This window comes from Leopardus geoffroyi, chromosome C3 (assembly GCF_018350155.1).
Source record: "Leopardus geoffroyi isolate Oge1 chromosome C3, O.geoffroyi_Oge1_pat1.0, whole genome shotgun sequence".
NCBI classification, from domain to species: domain Eukaryota; kingdom Metazoa; phylum Chordata; class Mammalia; order Carnivora; family Felidae; genus Leopardus; species Leopardus geoffroyi.
In genome coordinates this window covers 68,919,297-68,934,889 of record NC_059338.1, presented here as the reverse complement: position 1 = coordinate 68,934,889, position 15,593 = coordinate 68,919,297, and positions in this window count along the sequence as shown.

Here is a 15,593-nt window from a genome sequence, read left to right as displayed (position 1 = left end):
CACACCGCAAACATTGATGTCATGCTCCTTCAAGCTGTCATTACTTGTCTATGAATCTGTCTGCCCCATTAGACAGGAAGCTGTCAGAGGCGGGCACCTGTCTTACTCATGTTCCCACGCTGCCCGGCAACTCCCAGAGTGAGCACTGAGCCTCACGCGTAGTTGACGTTTGAGACACGTGTATGGATTGAATTCCTGAGTGGAACTGCTCCACCGCCTGGGGACGGTGAGGGGATGCCCCTCCGGGTCACCAGGAGGAAGCTGGACCACACAGGAGCCCCTGTGCCCACTGGGTAGGCACCCTGGGCACATCCATGCATGGGCCTCTGGAACCCTCCGCGTCAATCTCTCTATAGGAACCACAGGCCGGGCGCCCCAAGACAGTCTACAGTGAAATGTAGGTTGTTCTAAGATAAAATCAACGAACGCCCGAAGGACTCAGGAAGCAACTTTGAACAATCGCCCCCCCCCCCAACCACGCTCCTAAAGAGGAATTTCGATAAAGGACCTATAGCTGGAAGAGTGCCATCCACAGATTCCGTTTTGCCTTCAGAAACTTCGCTGTGCAGCAGGGCACCTCTCACCTTCCGCGAAGGGCCGTCCTCCCCGCAGTGTCCCCGGGCCCCCACCCCTCTCCTTAGCCCAGGACAGCACGTGCACCTCACTTCCCCCGACTTGAAATCTCACAAGGGTGTGGATTCCCTTATGTACAAAACTAAATTTTATTTCCTGTTAATCTCCCTCTTGTCAAATTAATTCTCAATGAGCCAGAAGAGCCTTGGACAGAGGGAAATTCCTTCCTCCCCAACGCCTTCCGGAGTGTAAACCGATGAACTTGACCACGGAACCTGTCGGCTTGAAGTTCATCACCAGGTAACTTTGCTCAATTCCCAGTCCTCTCCTCCTTGTTGGTTTCAGCTCCATCCAAGCTGGAACGGAAGGCTTGCCCCAGCACCTCCTAAAATCTGGAGAGTTCCCTTCTGCTCTCCCGGTGTTTTGCTAACAAAGCCATGCCCCCTGGTGAAAACCCAGACGCAGGTCCCATTGGCCGTGTTTTCCCTGCCTGGTGTCGTTGGGGCCGCCCCACCCTCAAGCCAGAAGGGATGCTAGCTGGCATGTTGACTCTGGGAACACAGCTGAACCTCAGGACCCTCTCACTTGGGCCCAAAAGCCGGGCCTAAAAGCAGATCACGGTCACAAGACCCCCACTGTGCCTCAAACAACAAAAACAAGCCCCAAACCAGTAAAAATTGCCGTCGTTTACGGCCTGCTTCCCAGCACGTGGGCGCTGCTCCATGTGGTTCGTGAAGCGTCCCGTTTACCCTCACAATAACCCTATAAGGTGTGTATTCTTGTGGCCCCATTTACAGGCGAGGAAGCTGAGGCACAGAGGCCTGCGGGATGACGACAGTCCGGGAAATGAGCAGAAACGTGCTTACAGGTGGGGAGCAGTGGTGATTCATGCTGAACTTCCGGCCCAGGGGGTCCCAGCCCTTTGGAGAGGTCTGGAGGGCACCCTGTGCCCTTCCCACTTCTCCACTACATGCACATGCAGGCCGGTGCACTGAGGCCTCACGACCGTTCCTCTTGTGAGTCTCCTGCCCCCCTTGTCAGTCGGTGGCCGAGCCGGGTGCCTTCTGGCTCAGCGGACGAATGTGACAAATGGGGACGGAACCCGCTTTCAGGCGTCTCCTCCCTGAAAGCTGGGCCTCGGTACAGGAGGCAGGACCGGGAAGGGGAGGCTCCTGGAGGCCAGGGAAGCCCCCCAAGCCTCGACATGGAGCCACGGCCAGGAGCAGAGACCCCGCCTCCAAGGACTGCGCACGGAGGTGGCCACCACAGTGGGGGGAGATTAGGCCCCTTCCCCGTATTCCGGTGCCCTGCGAGCCAGCGTACGCGGCCCTGGGGAGAGGGAGGAGGCTGGAGGAACGGGCACTTGGCGTGAGATTTATTTCGTCCAGCGGCCCGGCTTGAGACCAGAAGGGGCAAGGTGAGGTCCCCCCTCAAACAGACTAACCAGAAAAGTTCATTTTGGAGTCAACCCCGAGAGTTGAATATAGATTGGTTTTTAGGTGTGATTAAAGAATTACTGTTAATTTGTTAGGTGGGATATACAGGTGCCTGGGTGGCTGGGTCAGTTTAACGGCCAACTCTTCATCTCAGCTCAGGTCTTGATCTCAGGGTCGTGAGTTCAAGCCCCACACTGGACTCCATGCGGGACGTGGAGCCTACTTTAAAATAAAATAAAATAAGAAAATTAAAATTAAATTAAATTATAAAATTAAGTTAAAATAAAATAAATATAAAATAAGAATAAAATAAAGAAATATAAAATGAAATGAAACGTAATAAGATAAAATATAAAATAAAATAAAATTTGTTAGGTGGGATAATGGTATTGTGACTGTGTAATAAAATGTCCTTTCTAGAAGCGCATAATTTAGGGTAAAATGTCACAATATCGGTGATTTACTTCAGCAAAATTCTTCAGCAAAGAATGGTCGTATATGGAGTTTCACTATACATTTCCTTCACCTTTATTTATATCAGATTTATACAAAATCAATATTTTATAAATATGTAAATGTGTAAATAAGTACATGAATTTATATGTAACTTAATAAGTGATAATGTGTCTAGAAAATGTATAAAATATAAATGCATACATATCAGTAACATAAATTTTTTCAAGTGGAAATGCAGTCCCCGCCCCAGCCCTGCCCCTGCAGCCCTGCACCTGCTCTGGAGCAGGACACCTCAGGGATTCGGTGGCCCAGACCACGTCCCTTATTTCCACCCTGCAAAGCCCTGTGCCTCATCAGCTGTGAGCCGCACCGGCCTCCAGAAACATGAGTGACACCTGCCTTTACGACGTGCAAACTCCAGTGGTGGCGCTTTGCCCCATTGCTGGCGGGCCGTCCGCCAGCGGATGGCTGATGTCATCCTTTGCAAAGACCCCAAGCCGGACATGCATGTGGCCGGTCCCATGGGACTGAAGGTGGACGGTTCCAGGACACGTGTCCCCATCCCTGCTTGGACCGCAGTCCCACACCCGTAACGTGGTGGCTGCCGATGGCGGGGGGCACACAGCAGGACATCGGGAGCTTGCGGGAGGGGCCCCTTGCTGCCCACGGTGGGGCCGCGGTCTGCTCCTGGGCTCCAAGCTGCTCTGGTGACTGCGCGCACAGTCACAAGAGGGCCGTCCCGGGACGAAGCTGACGGGAAGCCCTGCGTGCGGGCAGGATGGGCCTGGCGGGCTGCAGCCGTCCCGAGTACCCAGTGCACCTGATGCCTGCCACCCGAGCGCTGGCTCCGCGCTCCCAGGGGTCTCGGCTGAGTCTGGGGACTGCATGGGGGCACGTGTCTCCCACGTTCCCAGGAGGAAATGCAGCAGGCCTTTCTGGGTGCAGTGACAGGGCTTTGCAGGCAGTGGGGACTGGAGCTACGGAGGAAGGGGCGAGACCCGAAGCCGCTGCCCGGCCGGCCACGCCGTGTGGTCTCCCACAGAGGAGGTGGGGACGCTGAGAGCCCACACGGACCCTCTGCACGAATCAAAGGCCGCCCCCCCCCCCCCATGCCCCTGGTGTCATGGAGCGGGGCAGGGGCCACGTGTCTCCCCAGGCCCCTGCCCTCCACACCTCCACAGAGGCCCGGCGGTGATGTACCCGCACCCCAGTCCCCCTGCTTCTGCTGCCACGGCTTACTGGGAGCGAATGCAACACCCCCCCTGCCCCCTTCCCACTGGGAGACCCTCCTCATTGGCAAAGAAAAGGACCAAGTTTTCAGAGGGCCTACATTGTGCCGGGCGCTGACCTGGGCTCCAGGGAGCTGCGGAAGCACGCGGTGACGGGTCGGTGGAGAGGGCGCAGATAGGGGAGGCACAGGACACCACGGGGGCCTCCCCGGGGGCTACACGGTGCAGCCCCGGATTCCAGGAGGGCGACCGGCTGACGCAGCCTAACCCAGGAGGGAAGAAGAGGTCACATCGAAAAGCAATGTCTCCAACCGCCTCGGTCCAGGGGAACACAGGAGCATAACGTGAGCTTGCAGGGGTGTGAGAGGCGAGCTCTGTACTGCTGGGACCTTTACCCACCTCCTGGGCTGCACGGGTGAGGCGTCCCCCACAACCTGTACTGGGGACGTGAGACCCCACAGCAAACACCATTTTATGATGAGACTATTTTTTTGGTTACCAGACTATCCGCGAAAGTAGTTGAAGCCTGCGGGCCTTAAAATAAACCCCCCTGGGGGTGGCCAGCTGGCTCGGCCAAAGGTCCAACTTCAGCTCAGGTCATGATCTCCCGGTTCGTGAGTTTGAGCCCTGCATAGGGCTCTGTGCTGACAGCTCAGAGCCTGGAGCCTGCTTCGGATTCTGCGTCTCCCTCTCTCTCTGCCCCTCCCCTGCTCGCGCTCCGTCTCTCTCAAAATAAATACTTAAAACATTTTTAATAATTAAGAAATAAAAGTCTGTAAAAAAAAATAAAATAAAGTTACTGCAAGTTGATTACAACACAGCACTTTATTTTCTTTTTAATCTTTATTTTTGAAAGAGAGAGCGCCAGCAGGGGAGGGGCAGAGAGAGGAAGAGAGAGAGAATCCTGAGCAGGTTCAGGGGTCTGTCAGCACAGAGCCCCACGTGGGGCTCGAACCCACGAACCACGAGATCATGATCTGACCGAAGCTGGACGCTTGGTCCGACCTGGGGCTCGACTGAGCCCCCAGGTGCCCCTCACGTCACTTTAAACGTACGCAGCCATTCTGTACTTGAAGTGTAAGGAAGAATCAGGCCAAATCCCCTTGTCCTCCAAGAACGGGGTGGGGTGGGGCTTGTGCTGGGTCAGCGAGCACCTGACCAACAGCAGCAGGGCTGGGCGACAGGCAGGTGCTGGCCCCAGGCCGCCCCATGTCACCCCGGAGCGGACAAGGAAGAACACGGCCACCGGAACAGACCTGCCTCCTCCCCCGCCGTCAGGACAGAGCACTGCCTGCAGGGGCGACACCGGAGCCCCTGCCCTAGCTAAAGGCCTGTGCTCGTGCCCTCCGGTCGTGCTCCTGGGAGGGGCGTGCGTCCAGCTCTGCTTCCAGAAGCGGAAGACTACCCTCCGCCAGAGCCGCAGGGGCCAAGGCGTGTGCGTGGTTTCTCTCCAGCAGCTCGCTGGCAGGGGCTGAGTGGCTGTCCCCCTCGCATCCACGCGTGAAGCTGGACCCCAGGCACCAGCTGTAGGCGGCGGGGCCCACGGGAGGAGACCAGGATCTGATGAGCCCCAACAGGTGGGGTCCCCATGACCGGGTCTGTGCCCTGCGAGCGCCCCAGAGAGCCTGCCCCCTCCCTGCTCTCTGCCCACACACACAGTGAGGATCGCGGCCCAGGGGGCTCTCCCCAGAGCCTGGCCACCCGCGCGCGGATCTTGGCCTTCCAGGCCCCGGGATCTGTGGGCCCCTGGATCCGCGGCTACAGCAGCCACAGCAGGCTCACACCTTCCTCCCCCTTCCCGAGGCGGCGGGGGAGAGCCAGCAAGGATGCGCTGACTTCCCGGCCACCAGCGAGGAAGGGAGACCCCCCCCTTCTTCCTCACAAGGGCAGGAAGCAGCCACCCATGCGTCCTCGTCCTCGTCTGGCCTGCGGACCCCGGAGGCAGCCCCCCCATCTCCACCCCTGCAGCTCAGTTTTCCCAAAACCCCTCTCCTGAAGCAGGACCAGCAGAGCCCTCCCCACCCTGCACAACACTAGACAAAGGCAGGAACCGTTTGGGTCAAACTTTAATTCACTTCCGTCTGCCCTCTGGGCTCCGGGGTCGGCTTGAACACTGAGCCCCGGCCCCCAGACTCCCGGGTGGGACAGGCCGGGGTCCGCGCGGGGATGGTGACAGGCAAGGAAGGTAGGAAGAGTGGCCTTTCGGGGACCGAGGCTTACAGAACCGCGAGGATGGGGAGGAAAGCGTGGGCGGGCGGGCAGAGCATCCCCGATGGCCACGAGCCCGGGTCAGACCCACACACAGCTGAGCCACGACAAGAGAAGGACACCAGGGTGAGCCGTGTGCCTGCCGGAGACGCTCTCCCGCGACACGTCCACGCGCCAGCGAGCGCTGCCCGATAAGGAAGCCCTCAGCTCAGTCACCCGCCCCCACGAGCAGAAACGTGACTTAGGGAAGGCTTAGACCCGAGAGGAACTGCCCCAAACAGGTGTGTGCGTGTGTGTGTGTACAAGCACACGCATGTACACACTCGCTTCCAGGTGAACCAGGTGGACCTCCTCGGGCATGTTTTCCGGAAGACCTTCCCCAGGTCCCTGGACCCAAGCCACGGACACTCCCACCTGTCGCTGGCTTCTGACTCCCTGGTCTGCGTTAATCTGAGACCTCCGGTCCTGGAAGTCAGGCCTTAGATGGCCCACCACCCACAGCTCCGTTCACACTAACAAGGGCTGCACCCCCGAAATTATCTTCGCGGTCATAATCAACACACGTGCTCGGACGGCTGCACGGCGACAGCCTTCCTCCCTGCGGTGCCCACCCGAGAACTCAGCACAGGTCACCGTGAATGAGCTCCACGCAGCCCCCCTTACGTCCAGGAACCTCCAAGTCCCACCAGCAAGCAGTTCCTCAAAGAGGAAGAGCTGCCACTCTGGTCCTCGTCCAGCAGCCTGAACAGTTCTGGAGTGCCAGAGAAGGAAGGAGATTGGGGCGGTCCTGGGCTTTGGAACCGCCAGAGAGCTGCCTCCGTACACCCCTCCCCAGGAAGCCCCTCCCTGACCCCCCAGCTCCCGCCTGCCTCAGGGACTCTGAAAAGCTGCGCGTAGATTTAGCGCGCAGGGTGGGTTGGGGGGCACACGGCCCCCTGCCCCAGGGGACAAACCGCAGTTGTGAGCAGAGACAGTCTCTGGTCCCCTCCACCCTCTGAAGCTCTAGGAACCTGCCATTGTTTCCAGGCGGTGGAGGGAAGAGGGAACTGCAGACAGACCACGGTGGCCCCCCTGGCAGATGACCCCCTCTGTCAGCTTCGTGTCTGGCTGCCCCACCCGCTCCCGTTAGAACCACCTCCCGGCCCTCAGTGAAGAAACCCTTCCCTTAGCAGGACACCTTGTCGTGAGGCCACAGCCCGACGGGGAGGGAGCCCACTCACTGCCCTTCCAAGGGGTCTCCAGCCCCACTGACATGATCCCCAGGGAGGCACAGGTGACAACAGACAGTGAAAGCCATTTCACCACTACGGGGACGCCATCAGCCTGGCCTAGTGATTGTACTTAGCAGTCAACAACCTGAACCACGAGCGGGCAAACTATTGATGTGGCAGCAGCGTTTGGAGTCTCCAAGAAAGGCAGTCTCTGACCTTGGGCATGGCCTGAGTGTGCCCCGCCTCCCCCAGGAGGTCCTCCTGGCTCCACCGACCAACATGCCCCTGCCCCCCGCCCCCCCGCACCTGCAGCAAAATGGGAGGGACAGAGGGACAGGGACTCACCCAACAGGGCCTCCGGGCCAGTCACACAGGCAGAGAAACCATCGAAGTCGATGCAGCATCTGCTGTGTGTGTACCACAGGGCAAGGGTCTGCTGCCCCCCCCCCGCCCCCGGCTGCGGAGCGTGAAACCCGAAGGGAGGGCCCGGGTCACGGCAGGGTGGGGCTCTGGCTGACACGGCCGGCCTCCTCCAAGGTCTTGTCATCACCCCATGGCAATCCTGGGAGCCGCCCCGCCTCAGGACAAGCCTGGCACCGAACTAGGCCTGTGGCCCCAGCACCCGTCCAGCCACACATCGCGGCCACCGCTGCAAGAAAGGGCACCTTCTGCCCAGCACCCTCCCAGCAGCCGCGAGGGCCCTGGGAGAAGCCTGGATGTTGCGCTGAACAGACCCCTGGTGGGGGGAAGGCTCTCAAGCCACCATCACGTGGATGCCCCAGGGAGGAGAGTCACCACCATGATCACCAGCCCAGTAGGAGTATTTATAGTGAGACGCCCGTCCCCGAGGCTCGTCTACACCGCACGTCCTCACCTGCTTTCCTGAAGGCCACCCTCAGGTCGTGGGCGTCAATGGCCCCCGAGTGGGTTTGATCGGTTTCCCCATAAACCAACTAGAGCAGAAGAGAAACCAGGTAGAAAGAGACTCTGGGGGCCCTGCCAGAGCTACGCCCTCCACTCACGGCTTCCCTGACCCCCAAGAAGCTTCCGGAACAAAGGTGAGAGCTGGGCTGAGGGCCAGAGATGTCCCCTCTGCCCCCTGAATGGCAGGGCGTTCCTCGAAGGGCTCGGCACTGGCACCTCATTGCCGTCCCAGGCCCTCCTGAACCACATGTCCGGGTTCTGTGCTGGGTTTGACTGTGATCAGCATCTGTGCAGACTAGGGTGGGAAACAGACCAGGACTGAGTGCCTGGGGGGGCGAGGGCCGGAAACAGGACTGAGAAGGGCGCCCCCTCCCCAGGATGTCCCCCACCTGCAGGGGGGAGCGAGGGGCTGGAAACAGGACCTAGGAGGCCCCCCTGCAGGATATGCCCCAACTCGGGGGCAAGAGGCTGGAAACACAACCTAGGAGGTCCCCCCAAGACAGTCCCCATCTGGGGGGCAAGAGGCTGGAAACACGACCCAGGAGGCCCCCCCCAGGACAGCCCCCACACTAGAAGGGAAGACTCACCAGGTACCTCTGAATCTTCAGCCAGATCACCCTGAATTCTGCCAGCCCCAGGGTGCCCTTTCCATGGCTCTGGGCTCCATAAAGGCCAACACGCCCATAGTCCACAGGACCACCTTCTCTTGTGACCACAGTGACCGTCCTGTCCTAAGGCCTCAGTGAGCCACCCATGTGTGCAGGGAGTGGGGCCCCGGGGGGATCACGGTGGGGAGGGTGGTGGGAAACCAATTCAAATGAAGATTAAAGAGTCAGGCACCCACTACGGCCCCCTCTGAGGTCAGGCGCAGAGCAAAGGGCAGGTCATGAGCCCAAAGACCTTGGAGCAGCATCGCTAAGGAGCACCTAACACCCCGTCGTGCTGGTTATTGAGAGCGCTGGGCTAGAGGCCCTGGAAAGTCGCTTCCTGACTTAAATCTCTGTGACCTGTGATTGCAACAACTAGTCGGTTATCTCTGTGACTGATAATCGTAACAACTAGTTGGCTAGAATGCCATATGTCAACAGAAAAGTCATCGGCAGCCCCGCGGCCTGCGTGTGCGTGTCAGCGCCTGGAAGGGGCTCGGAGCTTCCCCAGGGGCCACTGCTCAGCCCTGGGGGGACCTCTCTTCTGTGGACCACGCGCATTTACTGTGCGAGCGCTAACCCCTCTGCGGGACTGCTGCGCAAACCCATCCCGAAGACTGAGGACCCGCCAAGCCTCCGCCTCCGAGAAAGGGCCTTGACCTCCACGCTCTGGAGGACGGCGGCCCCAGGCAAGGTTCCAGGAGGAGATGTTGGACCATTCTCCCTCTGCGACTTCACGGACGCCGTTCCTTCCACCTGGAACACCCTTCCCTTTCCTTCTGAAAACTCCCACACGTCTTCAGTGTAAAGTGAGGTTACTTGAGGCCAGGAGAAAACAAACGGATTTTATCTCCTGCGATAATTCTAAACTAGCGGTGGTGGCCATGGGAGAGCTGTGTTACTGCAGGAGACAGAACAGAGGAGGGGAGGGGTGTGGAGGGGGAGGGGAGAGGAGGAGTGGAAGGAAGGGGGAGAGGTGGGGAGGGGAGGGGGAGGAGAGAAGAGGGGAGGAGGGGAGGGGAGAGGAGAAGAGAGGCAAGGAGGGGGGAGGGGGAGGGGAGAAAGGTGAGAAGGGTAGGGGAGAGGAAGGGAGGGGGAGACAGGTGAGAAGGGGGAGGGGAGAGAGAAAGGGAGGGGGAGAGAAGGGGAGAGGCAAGGAGAGGAGGGAAGAGGAGGGGAGAGAGGTGAGACGGAGGAGGGGAGGGGGAAGGGAGAGGCAAGGAGGGGGAGGGAAAGGAAGGGTAGAGGAGGGGAAGGGGAAGGGAAAAGGAGAAAGGGAAGGAGGAGGGGGGAGAGGCAGGGAGTGGAGGGGAAAAGGAGAGAAGGGGGAGGCAAAGGGAGAGAGGAGGGGAGGGGAGGGGCAAGGAGGGGGAAGGAGGGGGAGAGGAAGGGAGGGGGAGGAGGAAAAGGAGGGGCTGATGGGAGGAGGAGGGGGAGGGGAGAAATGGGAGGGAAGAGGAGAGGGAGGGAGAGACAGGTGAGAAAGGGGAGGGGAGAGGAGGGGAGAGAGGGGGGGGAGGGGCAGGAGGAGGAAGGGAGGGGGTAGGGATAGGATTAGGGTTAGGAAGATGGGATTAACAGGAGAAAGGCACAGGTGCATTTGCTGTCTCTGGATTCCACTGTGCCTCAGTGTCCTCACCTGTCACTTCCCACCTGTCAGTGTCCCACCTGTCATTTCCCACCTGTCAGTTTCCCACCTGTCACTTCCCACCTGTCAGCATCCCCACCTGTCAGCGTCCTCACCTGTCATTCCCACCTGTGAAGCAGAGAGAGTGGCGGGCTTACGGAGGAATGAGTGGGCAGGCGCACTCTTCCTTACTGCGCGCAGCCCACGGACACGCGCTCCGCCCCTTCTAGTCCCTTCCCTCCCTTCTCACTGGGAAAGGTCGGGAGTCGTCAAACTCCGGGAAAAGGGAAACATCAAAGGATACGTCCGTCCATCAAGCTGATCATCTCCCTACAAGTGTTGATGTCGAATCCCTCGAATTTTACGTCTGTTTCTAAACATTCGAATGGAAGGGGGGGCGGGAATCAGGATCTGGACAGCGGAGCGGACCTCCCCGAGCCCGTCTCTGGTCCCCTCCCCCATCGAGCGGGAATGACACTAATAGGAACACTCGCCCCCCCCCGAGGCTGCTCGGCGATGAAGTGGGATAATGAGAGTTACGGTGAGTTCTCAGCCAAGCCGCCACTGCGGGCGGCCCTGTTCTGTGCCCCGTCCGCCTCGTCCTCGGAACGACCACCGCCCCCGCCCCCGGCGAAACCACCGGCATCCCCATTCTGTGGAGAGGGAAACTGAGGCCCAGAGAGGTTGAGTGCTTTGCTCAAGACCACCCGGAACGGCAGGGGAGAGTGGCCATACAGCGTTACAGGCTCCTTGCTGGAGCTGCGCCCGGGCCTCCACCTCACCTGCACCCCGGGAGCCACGGAGGAAGGAGCCGAAGGCCCCGCAGGCGTCCCCCCATCTCTCACCCCTTCCTCAGCAGAGGCAGAAGCCAGGCCTGGAGCATAGAGCGGGGTGGGGGAGGGGAGGCCGTCAGGCCGCTGCCAGCACCCTGATCGGCCCCAGCCGGTCTCCCCAGGGCTCCCCTCGCTGGGCCGCCGCCTCCCCTGCCCTCCGGGTTCTGCCCCCGCTCAGCCGGGTGCCGGCCCCTCCTCCACCCGCAGGAAGCCCCAGGCGGCTGACCCGGCCCCACCCCCCCCACCCCTGCCGCAGCCTAGCAGGAGTAAGGGAGGGACGGGACCAGGAGCTGACAAACCCCCAGAGCCACGCGGCCTCCGTGGTGCCGTGTGCTTCTGTAAACTGTCCACACCTACAGTCACGATGCGACGTGGCTTTCCACGTGATGTAATTGCTGGGGCCTCACACCCACCAAGGGACAGGGCTAGGGTTGGACACCTAACGAGGTCTGACCCCAAGGGTCACTCCTCCAGCTGTCCAGGAAAGGGCACACACCGGAGCCAGAGGGAAGGTTCATTCGTCCTTTAAAGCTCACCTGGGGACAGGCTTCAGGCAGGGGACACACGAGGTGCCAAGAAGGGCGCTGGGCTGCGGTGGCCGTGTGACCTCAGCCGCGTCTCCTCCCCTGGTGACGTGTGGCGTCACCGTGTGCACCCCACAGCCCCACCACCTGGGCCCTGGTTCGGCTCCCGGGGACAAGGGGAGTGCTCCCAAAGCCCCTCCGGGTGCCCGCGCTAAGACCCCACCACCCTCTGCCTGCCAGGAAAGGGAGGGGTATTGAGAGCCTGTGTCCAGACCTCGGCCTGTCCCTCTGGAGGCCCCTCAGCCGGCACAGCAGGGACAGCGACCAGCGCGGCCCCACCAGCAGGGGAGGGGAGACAGGCTGTTTTGTTCACTGTTGTCTGCGTTCTCAATAAGATACGATCCCTCCGCGGCCACGGCAACGAGGCCCCGTCAGTAAAATACTGGTCCGAGCGACCGTCGAAAACGTGAATAGACCCATTTTTGCACAAGCAGCCTGAATGGCTATGCAAAGGGAGTGTAGGCAGGCTTCATTTCCTGCAAAGGCTTCCTCTGTATTTTCTTCTATTCCATTCTTCGCTCTAAAAAATAGGGGTGCCTGGGGGCCTCAGTCGGTTGAGCCTCCGACTTCGGCTCAGGTCATGATCTCACAGTTCATGAGTTCCAGCCCCGCGTCGGGCTCTGTGCTGACAGCTCAGAGCCTGGATCCTGCTTGGGATTCTGGGTCTCCCTCTCTCTGCCCCTCCCCCCACTCTCTCTCTTTCTCTCTCTCAAAAATAAAATATAAAAACATTTAAAAAAAATTTTTAAGTGCCCCTGGACTTCCCCGGGGGGTGGAGAATATTGTTTTTCTCCTCCTGTTAAGGACGGAACGTCTGTGCCCCCAAATCCACGTGTTAGAGCCTGAGCCCCAGTGTGATGCTAACAGCAGGTGTGCCTGTCTGTGGGAGGTGACCAGGCCATGAGGGTGGAGCCACCCTCTGGGCTCACAGGGACTCTAGGGGACAAAGGCTAGGTGGCCTGAGTTCTTGGACACGCCCTGCCTGTCTGGGATGTCGTGGGGCCCCGCTCACCTTCCCTGCAACCTTCCCCAGCAGGCTCCCGGGCTGGCTGTACTCCTGGCCCACTTCCCGGGGGTGCGGCTGGCGGGAAGCACGACCAGGGTTAGGCCGGGGTCGCTGGGAGAGTGAAGACCCCACGTCCCTCGCTGCCCCTTCCTACCGCACACGCGCCACGGGCAGGTGCGTCCCCTCTCCGCTGTGGGGAGTGATCCCACCAGCCCTGAATTTCCAGTCTCAGTCCTGAGTTGCTCTCAGAGAAGGACAGAAACACCGACAGCAGAGAATCTCCATCCCAGAGACCCCCCTCCTCCGCCCCCGCCGAGACCCTCGGGTATGTAGTGTCTGTTTGTGTTTTCTTAGCGTCCAGCAGGCTCTCAAGCAGTCACGGGATCGGAGACTGGCTGAGGCCACAGCCTAGTGGGAGGAGTGGGAGTCGGAGCCGGAAGACGGGAGTTCAAACACCACAGGGGTCGCTCAGTGGTTTCTGGCTCAGGCTCCGAGCCCCCTTCCCTCCTCCCTCTGTTGTTAAATGACTGGGCCTGCGGGGCGGTGGGCGGTGGGGGGGGTGGTCAGAGAAGCACATGCGAGCTGGTGTGTGTCAACGTCCCATGACAATGACCGATCATTCCATGAACGGGTCTGTCCAGAGACTTTCCAGCCTGACACGGGCTCTTCCCCAACCGTTACACGCGTCCCGGATGTCTCCAGGAGTTTCCAGAAAGCCAAGTCGGTGTTCTAGAACCACTGCTCGGAAAAGCACGAACCAACGCCACGCTGGAGAGAGTGCCAGGGCTCTGACGACGCTGTCCCTCGATGGCCACGGGCTGCGTGCCAGCATCTCGTTCACCACTCATGGCTGGCCTCACCCCTGCCCATGCTTTACCACGCTTTGCCCACGCAGAAACCGTGGTCAGCGTGTCACCCAACAGGCCAAGACCACACCTAAATCCCAAGTGTTTGTTCGCCCCACTCCAGGCGGACAGTCCGGCTCTCAAACATCCGACTGTCATGACTGGAGGGAGGAGAAGGGAAGTCCTTGAAGGCAAGGACTGTCCCTGTCTTCTGTAAGTCCTGAGTCCCCTGCAGACGTGATCCCCGTGTGCGTGTGCGTCGGGGGCCCTGGGATCCTGGGAGCCCTTCACGGCTCCGCGGGACCTCAGGAGGGAAGGCTGGGCCCCAGGCCTGGGGGCTCCTGGTTCACAAAGGGTGGGAGCCCCAGACCTCGTGCAGAAGGCCTGGGGCAGCACCGTGAGCTGACGGGGCGTCTCTGGGGACAGCAGCGAGCACCCGCGATCGGAAGAGTCTTCCGTTGTCTTGTGCTTCAGAAAACCCCAAGACCACGGGAGGGGGCCGCGGGGAGCCCCCACAGTCTCTGGGCTGAATTCCCACACGCTTGATGCAGGGGGGAGTAGGGCCAGGACTAAGATGATTTAACAGGAACCAAAAAGGGTGAAAGTGAAGGATGGGTCCAACCACCTGAATTGCGGGCTCCGACCCGCTCCCTCCACGCGGGCACACCGGCCTCTCGGACCCCCTGGGACGGCAGCGAGAGAGGCGGTGGGGGGCTGGGGAGAGGTCCACCAGGAGGCTGGGCCACTGCTGCGGGTGGGGCCCGGGCAGCTCTGGTGACCGAGAGCCGCCAGCCGGGAAAGCACCTCGGGGCAGGTGCGACGGCTGAGCCCTGGCAGGGGCGCTGACCGGAATGCGAGCACGGACAGTGGGGCAGGCAGTTCTGCCTCACGAACTCGTGACAGAAACGCCATGGCTCACCTGACACTAACCCCACAGCGTGTGTGGACCCTGCTGGAGTTCAAATAGAAGGATGGCACTGATCAAGGGAAGCCCCGGCTTCTCCTCCCCCTGCAGAAACATGAGCTCACAAACTCAACAGGTGCCGGCGACAGAGCACGTCTGCCCCATTCGGTCCGAGACCCAAACCCGCAGCCGCGGGGCACCCGTGCACGTCTACAGACACCCCAGCCGCGGGGCAGATGGTGGCAGTGCCCCGGAGGCCGTCCCTCCTACCCCGAGTGCCCGGGGACACCGACAGTACGACCCCTCACGGAGCAGCCCCTCCGCGTGCTGCCCCCACATGCGCCGCAGGAGAAAAGGGATAGCACACGGAGGACGGGGTGAGGACGGAGGGTAAAGGGAGCGGCCCGTGTCTGGCGTTTCTGGATGAGCTCTCCTTCAGCGGCTTCATTCGCTCCCACCATCTATCCCTGAAAGCCTGGGGTCTATCTCCCACCCACCGCCTTCCCTGCCCTGCACAGAACGGCCCAGGCTCTTCTGTCTGAGGGTCCCGCCCACTGCATGTGGGGGACATACGGCCCAGCCACCCCCGAGGGAGGGAGGTGCCACCAAACCTGGGTCCCACTGATGCCGCCTGGTCTTTGGCAGGAAGGGCCAGAACCTAGGAAATGTTGTGGCCCTGATGAATAAAAGGTTATGATCCTTAACATATAAAGAACATTTACAAATCAACAAGAAAGCCCCATGAGCCAGAGCTCGGTGTTCCGAGAGATTCCTACCTCCTGTGGGTTTCCAGCTACCACACCTCCCGTCTCCCTGAAACACAAAAGGAAGAAAAACAAATACCAGTAAGTGAAACGCACCGCTGACGGCCACGCTCTTTCAGGAAGTATTTCACTTTTCTGCAGGATGGGCTTCCCGCCCAAGACCTTCAGACCCCACTGGCACCCAAACTGCATAAACAGAATCTTTACCAGCTTTCCTCCCCCGCCTCAGTCCCCTCCCCACCCGGGTCATCACCAGACAGAAACGCCCAGCTCGGTGACCCTTCGTGAATTCTGAAATCTCGGTCCTGCTGGCCCCCAATCATGGAGAGTTCTCTCCCCACCCAGT